Raw genomic sequence first — 25,503 nt, forward strand, 5'->3', positions numbered from 1 at the left:
TTTACACCCATCAAGTATGGAAAGTGCCCAACATTAGGAACTACTCGGAGAGGAGTTAGGAATAGGAACAAGGAGAAGCGAGAACCATAGCGATCTCAGAAGCACAAGGAAGCAGAAGAAAGAAGGCCCACTAGAAATAGGGGAGACCTTGTAACGATGTATGAAAGAGACTCGTGAAAGCTATTGAAGTGGACAATAGAGTTCTGCTTCTTACTCTAGCTTCAGAGCGAGGGAAGATGGATGGGCTGACTTGAGGCTCGGGATGGTGTAGGATAACAGCCTTGAACTGAGCTTCATTTGATAGTACCTGCCCTGTTTTTCATATAGGCAATGCACCTCCATCGATATTCAATTTCTCTTTCCATTTCTTCTTTTTTGTCTTTATTGATTTAGATACTCATCATCTTCCCGCCGATCCCACCAAGTAAATGAATCCCATCCCCTAGCGAGTAAAGTGCTTATGCCCCTTTAGAGAGAGAGGCGCGCTAGCGCTTGACTAAGAGAATAGGGGGCTGAGAAGCTCTTGCTTGCTGTCTACTTCACGAGAAACAAATAGAATCATGAAAACCAGAAGAATGAGTGGGATAATCAAGCTGCAATGCAATAAATCCTTACACCAGTGGGACTAGTTCCCTCTTCAACTCAGCGCTTTAAACTTGTGCAATTCATTGGATAGATCCCGGTATCTGTGGACAGAGAAGGAAAAGATTGAAAACGTATCAATAATCTCCTTGAATAGCAAAATCTATCAATTTTGATCATTTTTGTTCCATATATTATCATCTATGTAAAAGACCAAGCTCAAAACGAGATATCAACCAAAATTACTTCACTAGTAAAAAAAAGGTTAAATATTTTTTGAATTTTGACCGAATACTAATAAAATGTTTCCTCATTCACACGATCTTCTTTTAGATATCTAAGAGTAACATGTTCACTTGACTAGGGATGAGATTTAGAACCGGAAAACCGGACCGGAACCGGAATTGGACCGGAACCGGAACCGTTAGAACTGGAATATATAGAACCGGTTCCGGTTCCGGGTTTAAAAATTGGTTTTATCCGGGTTCCGGGTAATTCGGGTTTGGGTCCATCGGGTCCGGGTAAACCGGGTCTAAAAACCGGAACCGGTTTTTGGAACCGGAACCACTTTTAGGCCCGGAACCGTTTTTTTGTGAAACGTTTAAAAGATGCATATCTCATTCGTTTCAACTCCGATTGACATACAATTTTTTCCAACATGTAGTTTAGAGTTTGTACATGATTTTAAACTATAAATTTGCCATTTTCAGTTTTATATTCATTGACTTACAGTCCCCCAAAGTCGATATATCAAAGCTAGAAGTTTTTAATTTTTCAGTTTTTTTGTATTCAATGAAAGGTTTAAAACATGCATATCTAATTTTTTTGAAGTCGAATTGATATATGGTTTTTTCCAACTTGTAGTTTACACTTTGTACATGATTTTAAACTATAGTTTTGTCATTTTTGGTTTAACATTCAATGATTTATAGTCCTCCGAAGTCGGGATATCAAAACTGAAAATTTTCAACTTTTCAGCTATTTGTTTTTGTACTTTGTATTATGTGAAAATGTTAACACATGCATATCACATTCGTTTAAAGTCGGATTGACATGCGATTATTTCCAGAGTTTATTTTAGAGTTTGTACATGATTTTAGACTATAATTTTGTTAATTTTGGTTTCATATTCAATGAGTTACAATCCCCCAAAGTCGGGATATCAATATGAAAATTTTCAAAGTTCAACCTACTAAGTAGTAAGTAATTACCAAAAAATCCCGGTTTTTCCGGGTTTTCCGGTTCTAAACTCACTTTATCCGGTTCCAACCTACCTATTTTGATGTTTCCGGATTTTCCGGTTCTAGACCCACTTTACCTGGAACCAAACCGGAACCGGTTCCTATATACCGGTCCGGTTTCTGGTTCTACAAAATCCCGTTAACCGGTTCCGGGTTTTCCGGGTCCGGGTCCATCCAGTCCAGGTTTGGACCCACTTTCATCCCTACACTTGACTGTCGACTAAAGATGTTCAAAATTGAGATCCAAAGTATTTTCTTCTTCGTCACATCTTGTGATACATCTAATAAAAGTGATTTTAGCATTATGATTTACCCATATCCCTTCAACTATAAGTCTATAACAAAATGATGTGAGATAGTTAATATTTGTTAGTGGTTATCGAGGCCGACAAACAAATACCCTAAAACTTGTACACAAAAATAAAGTATAATGGTAAAGGGATCGAATCCATGAGGATTGGTTCAATTTGTAACTCTATGAAATCTCTTTGCAATAATACTTAGAAAACGAAAACAAGCCTAAACATGGAGGTTTTATGTTTTGCTTGCTTTAAAAGAAATTAGAACAGAGCAGAACTTTTCAGTTGACAGCTGAGGAGGCTAGAGCAGCATCGAATGTTTTCACCAGTATGTATTCCTATTTATTTAATGGTATTTATTTATTTATGTGTATGTATGTTCGTGATGTGATTAGGTATGTTCCTAGTCATTGGTATTCCGGCTCTTGTCCTTTTCGATTTGGGTGCTACTCGATCATTTGTATATGTTTCCCTTAGCAAGAAGTTTAATGTTGATCCATGGGCGCTGTATTTTCCTTTAGAGGTAATGATCGTCAATGACCGCATTATGAGTGCTTCGAGGGTTCATCAAGATTGTGTAATGGTGATGTTTCGAGTCCAGTTTCCTATTGATCTCAATCCTATTTCTCTGAGATGGGCAAGGATCATTGTGGGCAAGGCGGAGGCTCCCATGTTGAAGAGCATAGATTTTCAATTTACGACCAAGGAGGCCAGAGAAACGTTGGATGTTGTCATCGGTATGTATTCCTATTTAATTATTTTTATTTCTTTAGTTATGCTTATGTTTGTTCGTGATGTGATTCAGGTTGTTCCTAGTCAGTGGAATGCTTGCTCTTTTCTTTTTTGATTCGGGTGCTAATCGATCATTTGTGTCTCTTACCCTTGGCAAGAAGTTTGATGTTGATCTAAGGGAACTGGATTTTCCTTTAGAGGTAGAGATCGCTGACAACTGCATTGTGATTGCTTCAAGGGTTCACCGTGATTGTGTATTGGAGATGTTTCAGGTCTGGTTTCCTATTGATCTCGTTCCTATTTCTCTGATAGGGGCGATAATCATTGTGGGCATATATTATTTGAGTCGGTTTGGGACTATGATTAACTGTGGCATCATCTAGTGCGAGTTCGAACCCCAAGTCGGTGAAAACTGATCATTTATGGTGAAGGAGCACGAGGCGGTCCAACCATTTGTTCAGATGCGAGAGCTAGGAGATACTTGCAACATTGTTCAGGGTTTTTGGCTTATATTATTGATACTCTGGACGAGGGCAGGAAGTCTATCGAGGATGTTCCTATTGTTCGAGATTTTTCTGACGTGTTTCCTGAGGATTTACTAGAAGTGCCTCCTGAGCGGCAAGTGGAGTTTCAAATTGACTTAGTTCCAGGTACGGCTCCGATAGCCAAGGTACCCTATCTTCTTTCACCTCCTGAGATGAAAGAGTTTTCCACACAACTTTAGGAAATGTTGGACATGAGGTTCATCATACCAGGTATTTCTCCTTGGGGAGCTCCCATTTTGTTTGTGAGGAGAGATGATGGATTCCATCGAAGATTTATTCAGGATTTCTCTAAGATCGTAGTTCCTCTGATGCGGTTGACAAAGAAGAATGTCGCTTTTCAGGGGGGGGTCTGAGCAGCAGGCGACATTTCAAACACTGAGACAAAAACTGTGTGAGGCGCTGATACTGACCCTTTCTGAGGGTGTGGATGATTGTGTGGTTTATTATGATGCGTTGATCATGGGTTTGGATGTAGTACTTATGTAGAGGTCCCATGTGATCCATACGCTTCGAGGCAGTTAAAGCCTCATAAAGCAAATTATTCTACTCATGATCTGGAATGGGGGTGGTTTTCTCCCTCAAGATTTGGTGACACTACTTGTGTGGGGTTCGATGTATCATCTACATGGACCATAAGATATTTTGGTATTTGATAGATTAGTTGAACCAAAGTATGAGGCATCACAGGTGGTTGTATGTGGTAAAGGATTATGATTATGGGATCTTATATCATCATAGTAGGCCAATGTAGTGGTTGATGCCTTGATCCGCAAGGCGACTAGTGCTCCTATCAGAGACCTATGCTTGAGGATGAGTATCATTTCACCGTTGTTGGATCTAATCAAAGAGACGCGGATTGAGGGATTAAAGGAAGAGAATCAGAAAAAGAAGAACATCAGGGGTCATTTTTCTATATTTTTCAGAGATAATCTAGGTTTGTTGACTAAGTGCGACAGTATGGGGTTCTTTTTTCTAGTGGGGTTGTAACGTCCCAAAAATAAGACCCGAAAATTTTCCATTTTTAGGTTAATAAAACAACAACCCAAAACATTGTTATAAAGCCAAGGTTATCAAATGTTTCAATACATCATCAATATCAGAGTAAATCACAAATATGTGGAAACGAGTGGTGCGTGCCCTACAATCATCCCGAGCTCTTCCCTTTAGAACCAGAAGTACTTGAAACATAAACTGAAAATCGTAAGTACAAAGCTTAGGGAGTTCCCCAAAATACCACATACCATACACAATAAACACATATAATGGGCCCCGCCCGGTATCGAGCCCCGCTCAGTATATAGATTTGTCAGTCATTGACCTCGCCCGTTATACATATAAAACATATAAACACATAACACATGTAATAATCACAAAGATACATAGGATACAAAATGGTCATCGGGCCTTGCCCGGTAAGCATACGAGCACATAACACATGAAAGAGTCACGAAGACATCTAGCATCCTAACATAACAAAACCATAGGCCAACATTGGTGCCTTCAACCCGCTAAACACAGTGAGGAAACTCACCTCATACTACTGAAACCCACGAATAAATCTCTGGCTGCAGATCCACTAAAATCCCACGCTGTCAATCACAAAATAACATCTATTTAATAAATGGATCCCAACTCACACTAAGAGTCCAAACTAGGGTAAAAGAACTTTGTACCCTTTTTCCAACTTGGCCCAAGGTCAAAGCCCAATCCAAAAGTATAAAAAGCCCAAAATAATCACCCGAGCCCAAATATGGCCCAATTTTCCAAATTAGGCCCAAACCCCTTTCATGGGCCTTTTACCACGGAGTCCAATAAAATATCAATGACCCAACAAGGGAATCGTGATGGCCCAAGACATCAAAAGCCCAACATAGCCCAATATCAAGAAGCCTACGAAACTGAAGCCCACTGCTGAGTACATGAGGCATACTCAGCTCATACGCTTAGTGTACTCCCTTCAGGACTAGTACACACAGCGTACCAGATGGGTACGCCCAGCGTACTCCCCTATTTACCATCCTCCCCCATTAATAACTTAATCAGTTAAGCCCTTGCTCCAAACCTCATATCTGATTCGTATGGACGACTTATCACGTAAAGTTGCCAACTTTATGTGCATGCATGGCTTAATGGGGCTTTAGAGCTCAAAAGAGATTAACAAATGAATTAACACATGCATGAGACCAAAACGACCATAAAGTTTGCACCTTTATGCTCAAGAAACCCTTAATGTGCCCAGATTTACAGGGATAAGCTCCAAAAACGTCCATAGCTCACAAAATCAACCCTAAAACGACGATAAACAAGCTAAAGAGTAGATCTATGAAATGGAATGACAAGCTTTGAAGTTTATACCTCAAAGCCACCAAAAGAAGGTGCAAAAGCTAAATCTCAAGGCTCTCCACCAAAAAATGAGTCTTCAAGTTTCTTCTTCTACCACTTCAAGATGCACAACACTCACAAAAAGCTTTACAAGAACTCAAAAGTACCACACAAAGGCTAAGGAATAGATTAGGGTTTTCTAGGGTATGGAGGCTGGTTAAACAAGGCAAAAAGAGTTTATCTTATTGTTTATATAGGGTACAAGCCCTAAAGTTAGGGTTTCTACACTGCATACGTACGCTAAGCGGACTCCACGTACGCCCAACGTACATGGATGAGCTCCGCAACCCGTATGCATGAGTACGCCCAACATACAAGGAATATGGCCAGTGTACTCCAACTTTCCCAAAGTTAGCAATTTAGCCCCCTACGGACAAATTCTGCAAACAATACACCCCTAAAGGGTCTAAACCGAAATGCACAATAAACCAAGCATTACAACTCTCCCCCCTTAAATTAGATTTCGTCCTCAAAATCATTCCTTACCATCCCAGGCATGCTAAACAGCCTGAGCAACATAACCACTACCCCGAGCATACAACAGCCTTCCCAAAGGCAACCGAACCCAACCCTAGCAGGGCTCTCCAAATCTGATGATGAACAAATCCATTCTCAACCTAAGTTAATTCCCTTGCAGGAAACCACTTCTACCCTACCCGAAATTTGAGATCCCAAATTAGTCTGACTCCCTAACAGACCGCCCATACTGAACCACCACCAGGTCAAATCCACTTTGAGTCTAGTCCATCAATCCACCACTCAATTTCTAGCAATAATTCCCAAGCCGGTCATAATAATCGTTTCCTTCTTGAGTCTCACGACTCAATGCATGGCCTCGAGCAAAACCCTCGAGACCTCGAAATCAACAAACTCATCAAGGTCTAAACCAATCAACACAAATTGCTATCGCCACTGGGGCTCAAAAAAATTAACAGGCCCATCATTATGCCTGAGCATCCATAACCAAAAGGTTAACCGATACAGGACCATTGCAATGAATCATGGTATCAAACCATGCTATATACCCCAACGAGCCCTTAGAACCCCCGAAATTTTCCTCGATTCGAGTATGGATCCTATTCTTCTAGTAGTACGGGTCCAATACTACATGTCACACATATCCATACTTTCCTCAAGAATCATCTTGGGTCCTCTAAGACCTATTCATAAAATACTCCCGAAACCTGCTCAACAGCGAAACAACCACACTAAAATACTCCCTAGGCTCTCCTAGGATTCCCTACCTCCCCTTCCATCAGCTGTTGAGGGGCTCTGATCAATTCCATCCAACCACTTCATGAATAAAATTACATGCAACAAAACTTAAATAATCTTTCGACTAAAGGACCCAACCCTACAACGGTTAGACTCAAACGAGAGCTACGCAATAGGGCTAAATCCTTCACCATAGGATTAATTAACCTCCGTTGCATGTAACTTAATTTATTCATTTGATAGTTAGCATCCATCAATGTGGGTCCCACAAAGCACAAAGCAAGCAACATTCGAGCAGCGGAGTCGAATGGCACTAAAACACAATAAAGTCATACAGATAATCATACGAAGTCCTCGATCTCTATCTCCCAACATCTCGGATACACCTTCGCCTTGCCCTTAGTCTCTTAAGAGTGGCTAATAATCCTCATGATGACCCGCCATATACTGCACCCAATCATGAAACTTCCACCAACCCTGTAGCACACGTGTATGCTAATCATACATAACACTGGATCCTATAGACGGTCGAATACTTGATTCTACCATAACCCCTTCATCAAACAAGAACACGAAATAAGGCTAAACCAAACATTCTCAGGCTATAGAATCTTATTTGTGTACAACTATGCTGCATACACTAAGAAACTACAGTAATGATGTCAATTTCATATAAGGAAGAACCTAAGATATCAGGCGTCATATAATCAGAAAATTCTATCATGCAATTCCTAAAGATCCCTAGCCTATCACTAGCATGTTGTTCAAATATATCACAATATCAAGTAACATTGTGGTAATTTGGGGTCTACTTATTGGCTTCGGTTGATTGTACACATCACATCCTCTTTTGGTTATTTTGAAAGCAACTTTGATTTTCTTTTTAAACCCTTACTTTGAAAATTATTTTTAAAACCCTTTCCTTAGTTTGAGACCAGATTCACATAAGTGTTCCTCCAATTCACTCAAAGCAAGGCTTTGATACCAACTTGTAACATCCATAAAAATCACAACAAATTTAAACCTTTCAAAACAACCCATTTACTAATAAAAGAGTTTACAAAATCAATGTTTCCAAAACATTCATTAAAATCAGAGTCTCCCATGATCCATTCAGTAGTAAAACCAAGGATGTGCACGGTCACGCCTTCGCCTTGCCACGATCCTCTGAAGAACCTGAAACCATAAACAAAACTTTAAGCACGAAGCTTAGTGAGTTCCCCCAAGGTACCAACTCACAACATATAACATATTCAAATAACAACATGTACCAGGTCTACAGCTAAAGATTGGATTACCCCTAATCCTACAGTATGAGTCTGGCTTGCCTATTGGGCCCACAACTCATATATGGGTTACCCCTGAGCCCACAGCATAAGTCTGGCTTGCTCTCAGGGCCCACAACATATGTCTGGCTTGCTCCCTGACCCAATTAGTCATTGATATTGCCATATTTATACCTATTTTTAGGCAATATTTAAGTACATTTTTATTAATAAGTTGATAATATGTTTAGAATAACGGTACTTATGACTTTAAATTGTTATTTCCAGTCAACTAAAAGGATTTTTGAAGAGAGGGACTAAAAGTGACAATATGTAGAACATGGGAGACTTGGAAGACAAGAGATGAATAAATCCACGAAAATTACTAAACCCACGACGTAGCAAAGTCATCCATGACGTGGCATGAGAATTCTAAAAGATAAAGATCGCGTTATGGAGGAATCCTTGCCCGGTACGGATAACTTGGAGCCCACGACGTGGCCTGGATAGCCACGACGTGGCACGAGATTTTGGAGGTTATTTAAGCATTCTTGATCATTACGAAGGAAAAAAACTTTTTTGGCGGAAGAAAGGAGTTCCAGAAGGCGATTTTGAACGAAAGAAAGGTTCTGGAAAAAGGTTTTCAACACCAAAAAGAGTAAAGGTCTATATTTTAGTTAATTAAGAACATGTTTTTTATTACTTCAATTTTTGTTAGTTTGTTAGTTGCTATGATGAGTAGCTGAATCTAGCTACTCTTGTTTAGCTAGATGAAGCTTCTAACTTGTGAATAGCTCAATTTTTATGGATTTATTTAGTTGGTAAAATTGCTTGTGTTTGATTTGTATAACCTAGCATGCTTATGTTTGTTTCTCTAATTGCTTGATTGCATATTCTGTGTAGCTTAGTGACCATTAACTACATGAACTTGTTTACCTAATGATTTAGTGAACATTGAATTGTTAGAGCTAGGATTGACCAATCTTAGTTAGTAATTAGAGTAAATAAGCTTAGTTGTGCTAGAGAATGCGTATTGTGACTATAATTGCGTTTTTATAACAAACCTTACATAGCATATTACATTCATAATTAGTTCTGTGTTTAATTGTGTGTGAACATACATGGTTTGACATGAATTAGTTAATTATTGGTAAAGTTAGAACTAAATTACTAATACAACTAAAACCAACTAGATGATCCATAAACATTAGCTAGCCATAAGAAAGAAGTGGATTCAAACTAGACAAGAGTATGTTTTTACTTATTGAATTTAATTTAAGTTCGTCTGATCTTGTAAAATCAGATAAAACCCCTTTTAAACTTGTTAATAATTAGGTTAATTTAATAGTAAGTAAACAAATTAGTAACACCGTTCCCTGTGATCAACACCCGACTTACCCAAACTATACTGTAATCTGACTAGGTACACTGCCTATAAGTGCATATTTAGTTTAAGTTTGTTAGGTTATAAATATTAAAATTAGTGGGTACTTTTGTGCACATCAAGTTTTTGGTGTCGTTGCTGGGGAACGACTTAGTTTTTAGCTGATTTATTTGCATTAAATTAATCGATCCTTCTTGTGGAGTAAAACCCACAAAAAGTTAATTTTTCAGCAAAGTTTAATTTTTCTTTTAGACACAGAGTCCACGACGTGGCCAGATACTTGCCACGACGTGGACATCTAGAACACTAGAATTTTAGTTGTTAGTTAGTTTTTCTATTTTAGTTCAGTTTTACCTTGTTTATTTAGTTTATTTGTAGGAGTTCATGACCAGAGGCTCAAACACACCCTTGGTGCTACCACTTGAAGATCCCGAGTCTGCAATTCACAAGAAAAAGACGCCCTTACAAGAATTCAAGTCAACTTTTTCAAGGAAGTCGGGAAAGAAGACAGGAGAGTCGAGTTCATCCGTGAGGCACAAGAGCAATTTTAAGCACTTGGATCAAACACCCGTCCAAACCGAGTCCGAATACGATACCGAGCCAGAATTTGAAGAACATATGAGCGAACCCGAGAACGAGCCAAGGAACGAGATGGCAGCAATTGAAGAGATGTCCATGGGAGCTTACAAGAAGCGGATCCGAGAAGATATAGGTCCCGGTTTAGTCCAACCCGCAATACCTGCCACTGCCACATTCGAGTTGAAGGGGCACATATTGACTGCACTGAAGGATATCCCATTTTTTGGGAAAGATCATGAGGATACTTTTAAGCATCTAGATGAAGTCAACGACATTGCGGATTACTTCAATGTCCCAAATGTCAACAGAAACACAATCTTGCTTAGGATGCTACCCATCACTTTCAAAGGAGCTGCTAAGGAGTGGTTAAAAGCACTTCCACTGGGTACAATTACCACTTGGGCTCAAATGCGTGAGCAATTCCTGGACCAGTTTTGCCCGCCATCCAAGATAGCCAAACTCAAGAAGGCAATAGCCAACTTTGAGCAACAGCCGGGGGAGTCATTATACGAAGCATAGGAGCGGTACAAGGGCTTGCTCAGAAATTGCCCTCAACATGATCTAAATGTGCAACAAGAGATGTCAATCTTCTATGATGGGGTCAACGTATGACGAGACAACTCCTTGACTCTCATGGACCGTTGACAAAGAAAAATCCAAGGGAGGTCAAGGAGCTGATTGAAGAATTCGCGAAGCACTCTCACGAATACCACAACCCAAGGCAAGATGGAATCAAAGGCGGTGGAGGGGCCCAAACTGAAGAAATAGCAGGTGTAATGGCCATGCTGAATAATTTGGATTGAAGGATTCCACAAATGGACCAGTCAATTCATTCCATAAGAGTGGGTTGCGAGAGATGTAGTGGTCCACACTTGACCAAGGACTGCAATTTAGACGAGTTTGGGAACAGAAAAGCTCAAGTGTGCTACTCGAGTGGGGATAAGCTTGATGAGGACTGGAGGAAACCAAAGAAGGAGTGGCTGCCATATGAAGAGTATAAGAAGCAAAAAGAAGAGAAGTATAGGCAAACAGGGCGAGGCTTCTATCAAAAAGAATAGCCACCGGCTGAGAAGAAATCCGATCTAGAGACCATATTGATGAAGTTTATGGAAGCTTCGGAAAAGAGACACGATGCCACTGATTCTACTATTATGGAACAACAAACTTTAATAAAGAATCAGCAAGCCTCCATCCATATCCTTGAAGTACAATTTGGTCAACTAGCCACTCTGGTTCATGAAAAATTGTCCCCGAAGAATCCCGAAGTAAAGACCCAATCTCATGTAATGGCCATCGATACTGAAGAAGAAGCAATCTCTGAGTTCCTGGAGGCATTGGAAGAAGAACCACAGTAGCCCGATCCAGAACAAAAGAAGCCAAAGTTCGAAAGAGAAAGGGTTGCTGAAACAGCTTCGCCACATTGTGGCACTCCTCTGGCCACGACGTGGCTCATATCTAATAAAAAAGTCTTTGAACTCATTCCAGTTTATCAGCCACCTTTGCCATTTCCATCCCGAGCTGCACTTAGTCTACTGGAGAAGGAGCATATAGAGTTTGTCAAGCATGTGAAGGGGATCCCGATTAATACTCCCTTTGTCAAGTCCTTATCCAAAATTCCCGAGCATCAGAAATTACTGCAATATTTAATAGACACTCGCAAGCAATTAAAGAAGCAGTCTAAGGTGGTTCTAAGTGAACAAATCTCAAAAGCCGTGTTGGGAGAGACACTAGAGAAGATGGGGGATCCTGGACGCCTCACTCTTCCGTGTGAGTCAAGCTGCTAGGATACATCAAGCAATAAGGCATTCTCGTTGATGTTCAGTTTCCAAGACGTGGGCTCCTTACGCCACGTCGTGGCGCTCATAGAATTTGAAGAATTAAAGCAGCCTGATGTTCGCGTTTTCATCTTATATCATGGCGTGGTACTCTTTGCCACAACGTGTATCCTTTCCTACATTCTTCTACTTACTAGCATCCACTTTGAAGAATTGAAGTTTCGAGTCATGTTCGTGGTTTATTTACATATTCGTCCAGTTCTACACCAACTTTCTATTTTTTGGAGGTCCATCTTCAGGATGCACATTTTCCACACTTTTGGAAGTGTTTACGCCACTATCCAAGGGGAGTTTGTTCCTTTTTCTCCCTTTTCTTTAATTTTGATTTATTTTATGCATACAATGAGGGCATTGTATGAAATAAGTGTGGGGTAGGGGTAGAAAAAGTAAATTGCTAGATAATGATAGAATTTGATAGTAAAAATTTAAAATTTGAAAATTGAGATAATTGAATCTAGTAATAATAATTTGATCTGATAGTTGCTAGTATTATGTGGGATGATCCGATAAAAGTTCAAATGTTTAGTTGAGCCAATACACGTTATAATGCATTTGTGGCCTCCCTTATTTTAGTGAAATCATGGAACAAAAACACAACCCCGCTTGGTTTGAGGGATGCAATATGTTTAGCAGCCTAAACCTGAATTGTATCCAGGAAAATTATTATCATTAACCAATAAAGGTTGAGTTTGAGCGCCTCTGCTTAAGCATGTAGGTTTTGAGTGAAAAAAGTGAGGTACATGTAAAAAGAAAAAAAAAGAGAGAATTGCAAGAAAAGTTTGAAGAATTTTGGAGCAAATGAAGTAAAGATCAAAATTCCAAGAAATTCAAAAAATTGAAGATACCAGAAATCAAATCAAATAAGGTGGTGAATTCAAAGAAATCAAAGATCAAATTATCAAGGAAGTGAAGAATTCCAAAAGAGTTCCATAGTGGTATCATAGATTGTAATTCTAGATTATGTATGCTTAGGTTGCTCAACTAAAAATACCTTGAGGATAAGGAGGTTTTCTGTGCATGGATTCGGAGGGTTGCATAAAATGAGCATTGTTCGGAAAAAGTGGGTGAGTGTTTATGAAGATTGTGAGTATTTAAAGTATGGGGGGGTACTTTAGGAAAATTTTAGACACAAATAAATGCGTTGAGGTCTTGGCATAATGGCTGAGCTGGAGTAGGATTGTTCTATGTGATGTTAGTAATTAAGGGTTAAGTTTAAATTTGCTTGAGGGCAAGCAAGGCCTAAGTGTGGGGTATTTTGATATTGCCATATTTATACCTATTTTTAGGCAATATTTAAGTACATTTTTATTAATAAGTTGATAATATGTTTAGAATAATGGTACTTATGACTTTAAATTGTTATTTTCAGTCAACTAAAAGGATTTTCGAAGAGAGGGACTAAAAGTGACAATATGTAGAACATGGGAGACTTGGAAGACAAGAGATGAATAAATCCACGAAAATTACTAAATCCACGACGTGGCGAAGTCAGCCACGATGTGGCATGAGAATTCTAGAAGATAAAGATCGCGTTATGGAGGAATCCTTGCCAGGTACGGATAACTTGGAGCCCACGACGTGGCCTGGATAACCACGACGTGGCGCGAGATTTTGGAGGTTATTTAAGCATTCTTGATCATTACGAAGGAAAAAACTTTTTGGTGGAAGAAAGGAGTTCTAGAAGGCGATTTTGAACGAAAGAAAGGTTCTGGAAAAAGGTTTTCAACACCAAAAAGAGTAAAAGTCTATATTTTAGTTAATTAAGAACATGTTTTTTATTACTTCAATTTGTGTTAGTTTGTTAGTTGCTATGATGAGCAGCTGAATCTAGCTACTCTTGTTTAGCTAGATGAAGCTTCTAACTTGTGAATACCTCACTTTTTATGGATTTATTTAGTTGGTAAAATTGCTTGTGTTTGATTTGTATAACCTAGCATGCTTATGTTTGTTTCTCTAATTGCTTGATTGCATGTTCTGTGTAGCTTAGTGACCATTAACTGCATGAACTTGTTTACCTAATGATTTAGTGAACATTGAATTGTTAGAGCTAGGATTGACCAATCTTAGTTAGTAATTAGAGTAAATAAGCTTAGTTGTGCTAGAGAACGCGTATTGTGACTATAATTGTGTTTTTATAACAAACCTTACATAGCATATTACATTCATAATTAGTTCTGTGTTTAATTGTGTGTGAACATACATGGTTTGACATGAATTAGTTAATTATTGGTAAATTTAGAACTAAATTACTAATACAACTAAAACCAACTAGATGATCCATAAACATTTGCTAGCCATAAGAAAGAAGTGGATTCAAACTAGACAAGAGTATGTTTTTACTTATCAAATTTAATTTAAGTTCGTCTGATCTTGTAAAATCAGATAAAACCCCTTTTAAATTTGTTAATAATTAGGTTAATTTAATAGTAAGTAAATAAATTAGTAACACCGTTCCTTGTGATCGACACCCGACTTACACAAACTATACTGTAATCTGACTAGGTACACTGCCTATAAGTGCATAGTTAGTTTAAGTTTGTTAGATTATAAATATTAAAATTAGTGGTTACTTTTGTGCACATTAGTCATCGAACTAGAATACCAATGTCCAGCCCTCGATATGAGTCTGGCATACCAACCGGTCCTCAGCTTGTTTCTGGAATGCTACTGAGCCCTCAGTATGAGTCTGGCATGCCCTTCCCAGCCCTCAGCTCATATATGGAATGCTCCAGGGTTTGTTGTGTATAGCACAAAACAGTACAACCTCAACCCAACAAAACATGTCAACATATAACAGATAAAAACATATACAGATAATCAGACAGGCAGGATCATAGGTAGTCCTACAGATCTACGAGACTAACATATCAGAAATTAGCATAATCATTCATATCTATTCCATATTCATCATATCAGTGTATAGCAGGATATCAATCCAACATGTCGGCCTTGGTGCCTTCAACCCGTAAGTATAGTGAGGAAAACTCTCCTTGATCTGCTGATAATCAAATAACTTCTAGGATCGTCGAACCGGATAACCTCGCACCAACTAACAATAAATATAATCTTAATAAATAATTAACTCGATAACCCAAAACCCTTAGGTCAAACTTGGTCAACCCTGGTCAAATTCAAAGTCAACGGTCAATGTTCAAAAGTTAATATTTCTTCCCAGCAGAACGCCCTGCATACCAAGAGAGTACGCCCAACGTACTCTGATGTTGACCAATAGTTGGGTGCTGACCGCGTAGGCGCAACGTACCACCAGGTATGCCCAACATACTCAGGTCAGTCCCACAACTCGATTAAGAGCTTATTCCATTAAGTTCTAACATCCAAAACTCATATTCATGCCCAAAATGATGTCCTATGTCATAAAGTTTCCAACTTTATGACTTTGCATGGCAATAAAGTGCTTAATGTCCAGAACCCTAAGTTCTTAACCCACTAAGATAGCACAAATCTTGTATGGAAGGGATAGAAGGGCCAATATCACATTTTTATAGTTCATAATAGCTTTATAATGGATAAAGTTTCCATCTTTATCCATTAGAATGGTCCCAACAAACAAGATCTAGTCTTTAAGTCTCAAAGGGACCCAAAAGTTCATCTTTTTTAACTTAATCCATTAAGTACTAGTCTTCAACTTTCAGATCTCAATTAAAATTATGTTTAGATGTATAAATTTCCAACTTTATCCATAACAAGGTCACAAACTTTCAAGATCTAAAGTTTATGCACTAAAATGATCAAAAGCTCATAACATCCAAAACTAGTTAGATCTAACAAATGCATCATCAAGATTCAAACTTTGTACCTCTAGAAGATAGATCAAGGTGAACAAAGTCCCGATCTACATGCTCCAAAGCAACCACACTTCTTCAAGAAGTTCCTTCTTTTCCAAGGTGCACCATACATACTCTAAAGCACTCAAAAACACCTTCTTTTAGCACACAAGGTTCAACTAGGGTTAGGGTTTTATGGATGGGGTATTGGAGGGGTGGAAGCTGAGAATGAAGTGGGTTTGGGGGAGTTAAGGAGCTTAAATAGGGCCCAAACCACAAAAATAGGGTTTGAGCACTGATTGTGCATGCCCAACATACTTATGGTACGCCCATCATACTCAGGGTGCCTTAGTACGCCCAACGTACTCAACACAACCCAAACCGACCAAACTTCAAACATGCATAATTTCTTCGTGTTAACTCTGATTTTAATGTTATTTATATCCATAGAAAGGTAAAAAGAATCTCTACACTTTTATCAACTCATCCTTGCCTTAAACCTTTCCGAGCAAAAATCAAAAATTCATAAAAGCCAAAACCCTGACCGAACTCCTGAATCATCCAAATTACATTACCTACACCCAAGTGGGTCTAAATCTCTTTTCCTCAAAGGCTCTAAGCATGATGATACTCGGTCTTCGGGTTACCACCCCCACATAGGAAAAAAAATTCGGAACAAGACGTTTCAAATTAAGTAAATCTCATAACAAATGTAAATGATTCCAAGATATAACATAATATATGAAATAATTAACATAGTACTAGAATGACGACTGAACATATATCTCACATATATAGAAATATCATGAGTATGTTTAAACAAGAATATAAGTTGCCATATTATAGACAAATTAGCTCTAATGTGTCATATCACCATTACGATGAGTTGGAATATATTAAAAAATAGGGAAAATGATTTACCAAGGTAATCATCTTTATCGCTTTTTTCACATTTGACAATTTAATTTGTTATATGTGTTCACATATTGTCATTGTCACCGACTATAGCAGGTCACAATGGTAACATGTAAACAAATCAACAAGTTAAATGGTTATATGTTTACGAAAAAAGAAAGTTGTCTAAATGTGAACAAAAAGAAAAGTTAATTACCCTGATAAGTCATTTTCCCAGCTTTTAATAACGAATTTATTTTTCATATTTGGTCATATTATTTTTTTCAAACGTTGTTTTTAAAATATCCATAATATTGATCAATTTTATACTTTACTTTTTAATTAATAAATATGTTTTTGTTTTGTGAAATATTTTATATAGTCTTTTATAATTTTTTTTCATTTGTTTTTAAGCATATACAATATTTTTAAAGTAAATAGTATCTAACAATAAAATTAAATAAATTAAATATGTAATAATAAGTAAGGATGGTATTTTAAACAAATTAAAAAAAATAGTACTTAGCAAATAAAAAAAATCAAAAAAATAATCTATATAATGTAAATGTTTTAAAATTATTCAAAGTTTTTAATACTTTTTAATTAGATGTTTATAAACTTTTAATTTTTTTAATACGACGTTTTAAACTAGCATTTAAATAAAGATATTTTAAATTGTTATAAAATTATTAAACCGTCATAGAAAATCTGTGAAATACTTTGAAAATGTTGCAAAAGAAAGTTTAAAAATAAATGTATGAAAGTTATAAAAAAAAATTGTATGAAAATGTAAAAAAAAAAAAAAAAAACAAGTTAAATACTTGTAAGAAAAATTTACATTTATAAAATATTTGGTTTAAAAACACTTATATTAAAATTATATGAAAGTATATAAAAAAGTTTAAAAAAAATATAAGTAAAGTTTAAAACGTTGTATTAGAAAAACCTATAAGAAAAAAATATCATGAAAATGTTATAAGAAATTATAAAAAGCTTACGAAATTTGTAAAAAAAATTGTTCACATTTAGACAACTTTCTTTTTTTGTCCACATTTGATCATTTAACTTGTTAAATGGTCAAATGTGTACAAAAAAATGAAGTTACCTAAACGTGAACAAGACGAAAAAGTAATTACCCTCGCAAGTCATGTTTCCTATAAAATATTGTAAAATGTACAAAGGTATAAACTGACTTTGCCTAATACACACATGTCTGATATGAAATACAATAAAGTACAAAAGACGACTATCGAACTTGTAAAAATAACCGTTGGCATTAAAATATGTTCCTGATTGAAGAGTTGTTGATAAAATATAGTGTTGATTAGAGGTCTATTGATTATATATGCTAATCGGCGGACTATGTTTGATCATGATAGGTAGCTAGTTAGAGTTGGCCAATATCCTAAGAAACAACAAAACAGAGAAGGATAGAACAGTAAAGTTGGAGCAATTTTCAGAATGTATTTCCCAAATTGAAACTTACAATTTATAGACTATTAGTGCATAATGGAAACTAAAAACAAGGAAGCAGACAACAGTAACAATAGTGGGTTCCTAAAGAAAACCATGGTTCCAACTGCAAATTGCTTGTCGGTCCTATGACTATTGGCAAGATCCGTCATTCTTTTTTAGCACGTTTTAAGTTATCTTTTATAATGGACCATAGTCGATTGTGCTCTATAAGGGTGGCATCTATTGATGCTGTGGTAGAACTGCCCGGTTGGTATCGATTGATGTCCGGGATAGGTAGACAATATAGCGCTTGGAACGAAGCTATATTGATGGCTGAGTGATGGGTTGTGTAGTACTAGAATCCATCTAGGTATAAGAGTTTACTCCAAGATTGTGGTTTAGAGCCAACAAAGCAACGAAGATAAGTTTGCAAACAGCGATGGACAACCTCCGTTTGAACATCGGACTATGGGTGGTAGGAGGTGGAATAGCGGAAGAGCTATAAAATAAGTAAACTTTGAAAATCGATCTACAACTCCCCATATTATTTATTTTCCATAAGAGGAACGCAAGTGGGTGATGAAATCCATAGAAATATCACTCCAAACTTGTGCTAGAACCGAAACGGGTTGGAGTAATCTATAGGGTTTATGAGTCGGGTATTTGGTTTGTTGGCATATCTCACAACATTTGATGAACTCCTTGACATCATCTCTAAGTTTGGGCCAACAAAAAGTGGAAGTGAGTCGACGTATATTAGGGTGAATACCTGAGTAACCTCCTATTGGTGATGAATGATATTCATATGGTATTTTGGAGCGAAGTGACTCAATTTCTGGAATGAAGAGGTGATGTTGTTGGTAGAGTAAGACGTCGCAAAAAACAATGACTTTGCTTGTGTTGGTTTGACCGGTTAAGTTTTGGACCAGTTGTTGACCAGGCTCGGTGTGGTAATATGTGCAAAGACCAGCTTTCCATGTGAGGTCAACTGTTGATAAGGCTAAGACAATTTCATCTTCTATTCTGCTCAGTGCATCAGCGACATCATTTTCCTTACCGGGTTTGTAAATGATTTCAAAGTCAAATCCAATTAATTTAGAAGCCCATTTGTACTGTTCAGGAGTTTGAACCACTTGTAAAAGGAGGTGCTTTAGGCTTTTTTGATCAGTAAATATTTGAAATCTCCTTCCTAATAGGTATTGGAACCATTTTCTTACTGCTTTAGTGATTTCAAAGAGCTTACGTACATATGTTGAAGCGACCTGCATACGTGGGCCCATTTTTTGTTGAATAATGATATGGGACGGTCATTCTGGGACAAAATTGCTCCTGGAGACATTTGACGCATCTGTAGGAACATCACAAATAACATCAAAGTTAGGAAGCGTGAGTATGGTTAAGGAGGACATCGTTGTCTTGTGATCAAGGAAGTTGACTGGCTTCGGTTAACCATTCAAAGTTCTTCTATTTGAGAAGGTCGGTTAAGGAGGATACGATATGGGCATAATCACGCATGGATCTTCTGTAATATCCGGTGAGTCTTAGGAATCATCGCAAGGCTGTGAATGATTTGGCTTGAGGCCAATCTTTTATAACTGCTACTTTCTCGGGATTAGCAACTACTCCGATAGAGGAGATGATGTGTCCTAGGTAGTCAATGGTGTGGGCCCTAAAGGTACACTTTGACCACTTTGCATGAAATTTGTGGTAAGCCAATGTTTCTAGTATATCCTACAAGTGTATATAATGTTTTTCTGCAGAAGAGCTGTAAACCAGAATGTCATAAAAAACTAAGACGTAGCAGCGTAGCACGGTTCGGAAGAGATCATTCATGGTGGCTTGAATGGTGGTTGGGGCATTGGTAAGCTTAAATGGCATTATGAGAAACTCGTAATGGCTATTAGTTGTTCGGAAGGCGGTTTTGTGTGTATCCGATGGAGCAACCTGTATTTGTTGATAACCTGCTCGGAGATCGATTTTTGAAAAAATCGAACCTCCATGTAATTCATCCAGTAGCTCATCCACCGTAGGGATTAGAAAACAAAATTTAATGGTGATGACATTGAGGACCCTGTAATCGACACAAAAGCGCCAAGTCCCGTCTTTTTTCTTGACAAGTAATACCGGGGAGGAGTATGGACTATGGCTCGGTTTTATAATACCACTTGAAAACATTTCTAAGATTAGGTTTGTCATCACTTGTTTATGGTAATGGGGTATCTGTAAGGCTTAACATTGACCGGATTGGTAGAAGTTTCAGTGGGAATATGGTGGTCTTGGGAACAATTGGGTGGTAAGGTTTTGGGTGTGTCCAAGACAACTTCATATTGGAGTAACAGGTGGTCGATAATAGGGTCTGGGTGTGGGAGGATTGAAGGTGGGTTTGGTGCCGGTGATGGTTCAAAATTTAAATAAAGAGTATGTAGGGATGCGACACTCTCCTGGTGAATTAGGGATTTTAGGTTAGAAGATGAGACATGTGTAGATTTAGGTTTACCTTTGAGTGTGATTGTTGTGGGCCCTTTGTAAAATGTCTTATGGGGTATGGAAAAATCGGCCAAAATTGGGCCCAAACTACTAACCCAAGCGACGCCCAAAATTAGGTATGCTCCCTCCACAGGAAGTATAAAAATGTGATGGAAAAGGGTGTTGTAGCAACGTGAACGACAAGGTTGGGGCAAAGCCCATTACGTTGAATGTTGTCGCTGTTTCCCACCATTACAAAAAATTCTGTGATCGGTTCATGTGAGAGCTGAAAGAGAGAAACGAGTCGCGGTTGAATAATATTATGTGTACTCCCACAGTTAATGAGAATGCTTACCGGATGTTTGTTAATGTGACATGAGATACGGAGATCTTGAGGTGAGGGTAACCCAAAGTAGGAGGCTATAGATAGTGCAAAGACTTGGTGTTGATCTATCGGTGGCGGTGTATCATCATCGAGGACTAGCGGATCACTGGTGTAGTTGGTTTCACTCTCATTATCAGCAATGAGAAGAAACTGTGGCGAATTGCACTTGTAACCGGGGGCATACTTCTCCAGGAAATGGAAACACAACCCTTCGGCCCTGCATTTTTGTAAGGTGTCTGTGGATAGCCGTGTGAAGGGTGGTGATGGTTTGGGGGTGGGCAAGAGACCGATTATGGTTTGTGGAGCTGGTGTGGTGGGTATAAAGGCGGTAGAGGTTTTAGCGTTGGTGGAGGGGTTTTGGTATGTGGAGTAAGGTCGAGTTGGTGTGAAACGGGTTTTAGATAAGGATAATTTATCTTCCATTAGTTTAGTTAATCTTTAAGCTTGATGTAACGACGTAGGCTGACGCATTGCTAACTCGTTTTGGATTTCGGAGCGAAGACCCAATAAGAAGCAAATGAGAAGTGCTTCATTGTTTAACCCGGTAAAACAATTACTGATCTTCTCAAATTCTGCATGGTACGCCGCAACTGTGGAGTTTGGTTATTTGCCAAGTATTTGTACCAACTTAGTGCTTCTCCCGTGAAATAAAAGACTGATAATGTAATTCGTTGTCCAGGGGAAATAATGTAATATTGGAAATAGTTATTTGCTTGAAATAGTCGATCCAATGGGCCGAAACCTGTCACACCCCAAAACCGGAACGGCGGAAACGTTCTGGGGTGGATGACGTCATATCAAGTATCACAACATATGCATATAGTAATCAAAGTACAACAAAACATTGCATTAATAGTAATAATTTTACAAGGTTTACATTACAATGTATCAAAGTACACAAAAAAAATTATAATAAGTACAGTAAGGTACTAAGCCGTCTTCATCAACAGCTCCGGGGTGTACCAGTCTAATGCTAACCTGAGAATACAAGTTATTTGAAAAGCGAGTATCAGCATTTTTACAAATGCTGGTGAGTTCATAAGCATTTAGTGACATTTCATTCAAATAGCTTTATAAAGTAATAGTTTAAGTGTTTACTGTGTATTAGAGTTCTTTCCAGAAAATCCTATATTTTCTTTAATAAAGCAGCCTTCTACCAAGACTGGTTAGTGTTCAGTGGTAAAAAGTAGTTTTCCCTTAATTGCTACCATTATCAAAATACTGAATTTGATTATTAAAGAAAGCAAGAGACGTCAGGGAAATAACATATGCCTCAGCAGTGAGGACTGCTGACTAAGGCAAGGAATCATAGACTCCAGGAAAGTATCGAATGAACGACACGCATGGTTCAGTCTAACAAATAGAGACAGACCCCAGACAGTATCAAATGAAAGATATGTCTTGTAAGGTCAAAACAGTGAATACAGACCCCAGACAGTATCGAATGAAAGATACGTCTTGTAAGGTCAAAACAGTGAATACAGACCCCAGACAGTATCAAATGAAAGATACGTCTTGTAAGGTCAAAACAGTGTGACTCTGAAAAAGTGTTACCAGCATACAGTGTAAATTGCCGGTGTGATACCGTTAACTTAAGGCCAATGAATTATAAGGTAACCCGGGATACTCGTAACCATACTGACTAGAGTACCAAACGCCCTACAAGCGTCTAAAATATGACATTTGTCACCCGTTGGCTTGGTAGGCCGGGACCGTAGCTAGCAGTTTGGGTGCGGGGTTGTCAATCCCGTATAGATCTATACACACAATGTCCGCTCTCCCTACAGGAGATTCTGGTTACCAACTAGACGACGGAGAAGGCCGTGTCCTGAAGATGCATCCCAAATAGTGGGTAGAGACTTCCAAATAGTGGGTTTCTAACGTAAGTGCTGAACTAGAGGTAGAGACTCATAACTGAACTGACTGAAGTAAACCCATATGTCTATGCTTGTGTACATAATATATAACTAATGAATCAAACAACCTTCGGATGGACATCCCATCCCAGCAGACCACATCTCAACGAAGAAAAGGAAATAGGGCGGACAAGCCTTCCTAAGTCCTTCAATCATTATTTATATGCATCTATACAAGCACATACATACATCTAACTACGCTTGAGTGTGTATCAAGTGGAATCACATCGTGAAGTATAAGTGTACAGTGTGGAATAACCGACTTGTGAAGTATAAGCGTAAAGTGAAATATCCGAGTCGTGAAGTATAAGCGTACAGTGGTACATCCGAGTCGTGAAGTATAAGCGTTCAGTGTGGGATAATCGAATCGTGAAGTATAAGTGTACCAAGTATAAGTGTATCACGAAGTGGAAACGACAACTGGTGAAGTAAAAGCGTCTATCAAGTATAAGAGGCTACAAGTATAAGCGACATAGAGACAATAACCGGTATAAGCGTATCACGAAGGAAATGCTTTATCAAGTAGGAGTTTTAAATAAGTAAAAGCGAAGCAGCAGTAACAAACAAGTAAAAGTGTACGTCGTAAAAGGGAACTTTGATGAAAACCTTGGGAAAAACCTTTATGTTCAGGGAAAATCACATTTGATATTCTTTGGTAAAATAAGTTTGAAAAACCTGTAAATCCTTTGAACCTTTATAAACCAGTTTAAAATGAATTTTAGATAAAACAGTATAAGTAAGAGTTGTGAAACAATTGAAATCCCTTTTGAAAACCATTTTAGTGTCCTACTCGGTTAAACAGTGTACTGTGTGGTAAAATCTTGTGCATGCGGGTTATCAATCACATGTGATTGATATGATAACTGGCATGTTTAACTTGTATTCCCCCCTATAAAACATGTAAAAACATTTAAAAGGTTCATTCATGGGTATGAACTCACCTGGTGTAAGTAGGTCCGACGAGGGTGCCGCTTGGGCGTTCGGTGCCATGTAGGGACTCGAACACACTCAATGACGTATTTAACATATGATAACATATGTTCACATACAATTAGTATATTTAATACTTATTAAACATGTATACGCACTCAAAGGAGCGGAAAACACTTTAGTTAAGTGTTTGGGGTGTCCCGGGTAGCGTCTAAGGGTGTGTATGGCTTAGGAATGGAGTTTACTCTCCGAGAGTAAACCCTTAATATGTAGTTTACGGCCCAGGGACTACTCACCATGAGTTTACGGCCGTAAACTCATGGTGAGGGTATCTAGTGTGTTTTAAGGCTCTATCTTGTTAGTGGATTTTTTCTAAGTCAAATCCAAAAGGCATGAGTGAGTTTAAGGTCTTTAAGGGCTTTATTAGGGAGTTTACGGCCCAGGGACAACTCCTAAGGAAGTTTACGGCCGTAAACTCTCATCCCTTGAGTTTTGTGAAGTATTAAGCCCTTATATCACTTCTAGCATTTTATGGTAATAGTCTAAGGCCATTTGGGGGACAAAAACCAACATTTTGGCTTGGTTTGGGGAGTTTATGGCCTTAACACATGTCTGGGCCATAAACTCCTTTTAATCCTCCAATTCCTTATGTTTAATTGATCTAAGCCCAAAAGGATAATCCCCTAATTTATGTATGAAGCCCTAGGGTGGTTTGGGAGTGTTTTTGGGGCTTTTTGACTAGTTTAAGAGGTGTTTACGGCCTTGGCATATGCCTGGGCCGTAAACTCTCTTTTAAGCCTCAAAATGATTGTTTTAAATGATCAAACACTCCTAGGCTAAATCCCTAATTTATTTCCAAGCCTTTAGGGACATTTTGGGGTCATTTTGGCCTTTATTTTGGGGTTTACGGCCTAAGGAGGAGCTTAGGCCGTAAACTCCATTCTAACAGCTTCTAAGTTCGAATTTTTAGCTATAAACACAAATCAATATGTTTAAAACAAGCTAGGGTAAGCGGACTTACGATTTGGAAGCGTTTGGTTGCGGATTTGGGGCGAAAATGGGTCTAGAGAGAGAGTATAGAGAGAGAGAGTGTGTTTAGGGAGTGTAAAAAGTCTCCAATGGACTCCACTCACCTTTATATAGGGGTTCGAGTCGGAGCTCAGTGGAATTCTACCCGATACTGCCGTCAGACGGGGCTTTTGGTCGCATCCGATTTAGTGGTCGTAATAATAAAAACTAACTTTTCCAAATAAATGGAAATGTGTGTTATGTGTTTTTATTTCCTTTTATCACGACTTAACGACATATTAAATATAAACCAATTAAATGTTTATTTAATTGACGACCTCTAATTAACGGAACTTTTATAAACTAGAATATTCCGTTAACGGTAACGGGGAAATGTAACGGGACAACTTGGGTTGTCACATCATCCCCCCGTTAGAGGGAATTTCATCCCAAAATTTAGGTCTAGGCAAGGAAGTAGGTATGAATGGCCAAGTAGAGGTAAGAGAGTACCTCCTGTACGGTTGTCCTCGCATTCCCAAATGAACTCTAGTCTGTGTTTGTCATTCCGACAGACCTTCACGTACGGGATGCGGATTCCGTCTCGT

At 38.3% G+C, this 25,503-nt stretch overlaps 1 non-coding gene across 1 annotated transcript; it reads right to left on the reverse strand.

Annotated features, from left to right (window-relative positions):
- Positions 1-10,680: 10,680 nt before the first annotated feature.
- Positions 10,681-10,787, reverse strand: LOC111905095 (small nucleolar RNA R71). Its single transcript, XR_002854741.2, has one exon. It is a non-coding gene; the product is annotated as a small nucleolar RNA R71 (small nucleolar RNA).
- Between the last annotated feature and the right edge of the window lie 14,716 nt (positions 10,788-25,503).

This window comes from Lactuca sativa, chromosome 5, assembly GCF_002870075.4.
Source record: "Lactuca sativa cultivar Salinas chromosome 5, Lsat_Salinas_v11, whole genome shotgun sequence".
NCBI classification, from domain to species: domain Eukaryota; kingdom Viridiplantae; phylum Streptophyta; class Magnoliopsida; order Asterales; family Asteraceae; genus Lactuca; species Lactuca sativa.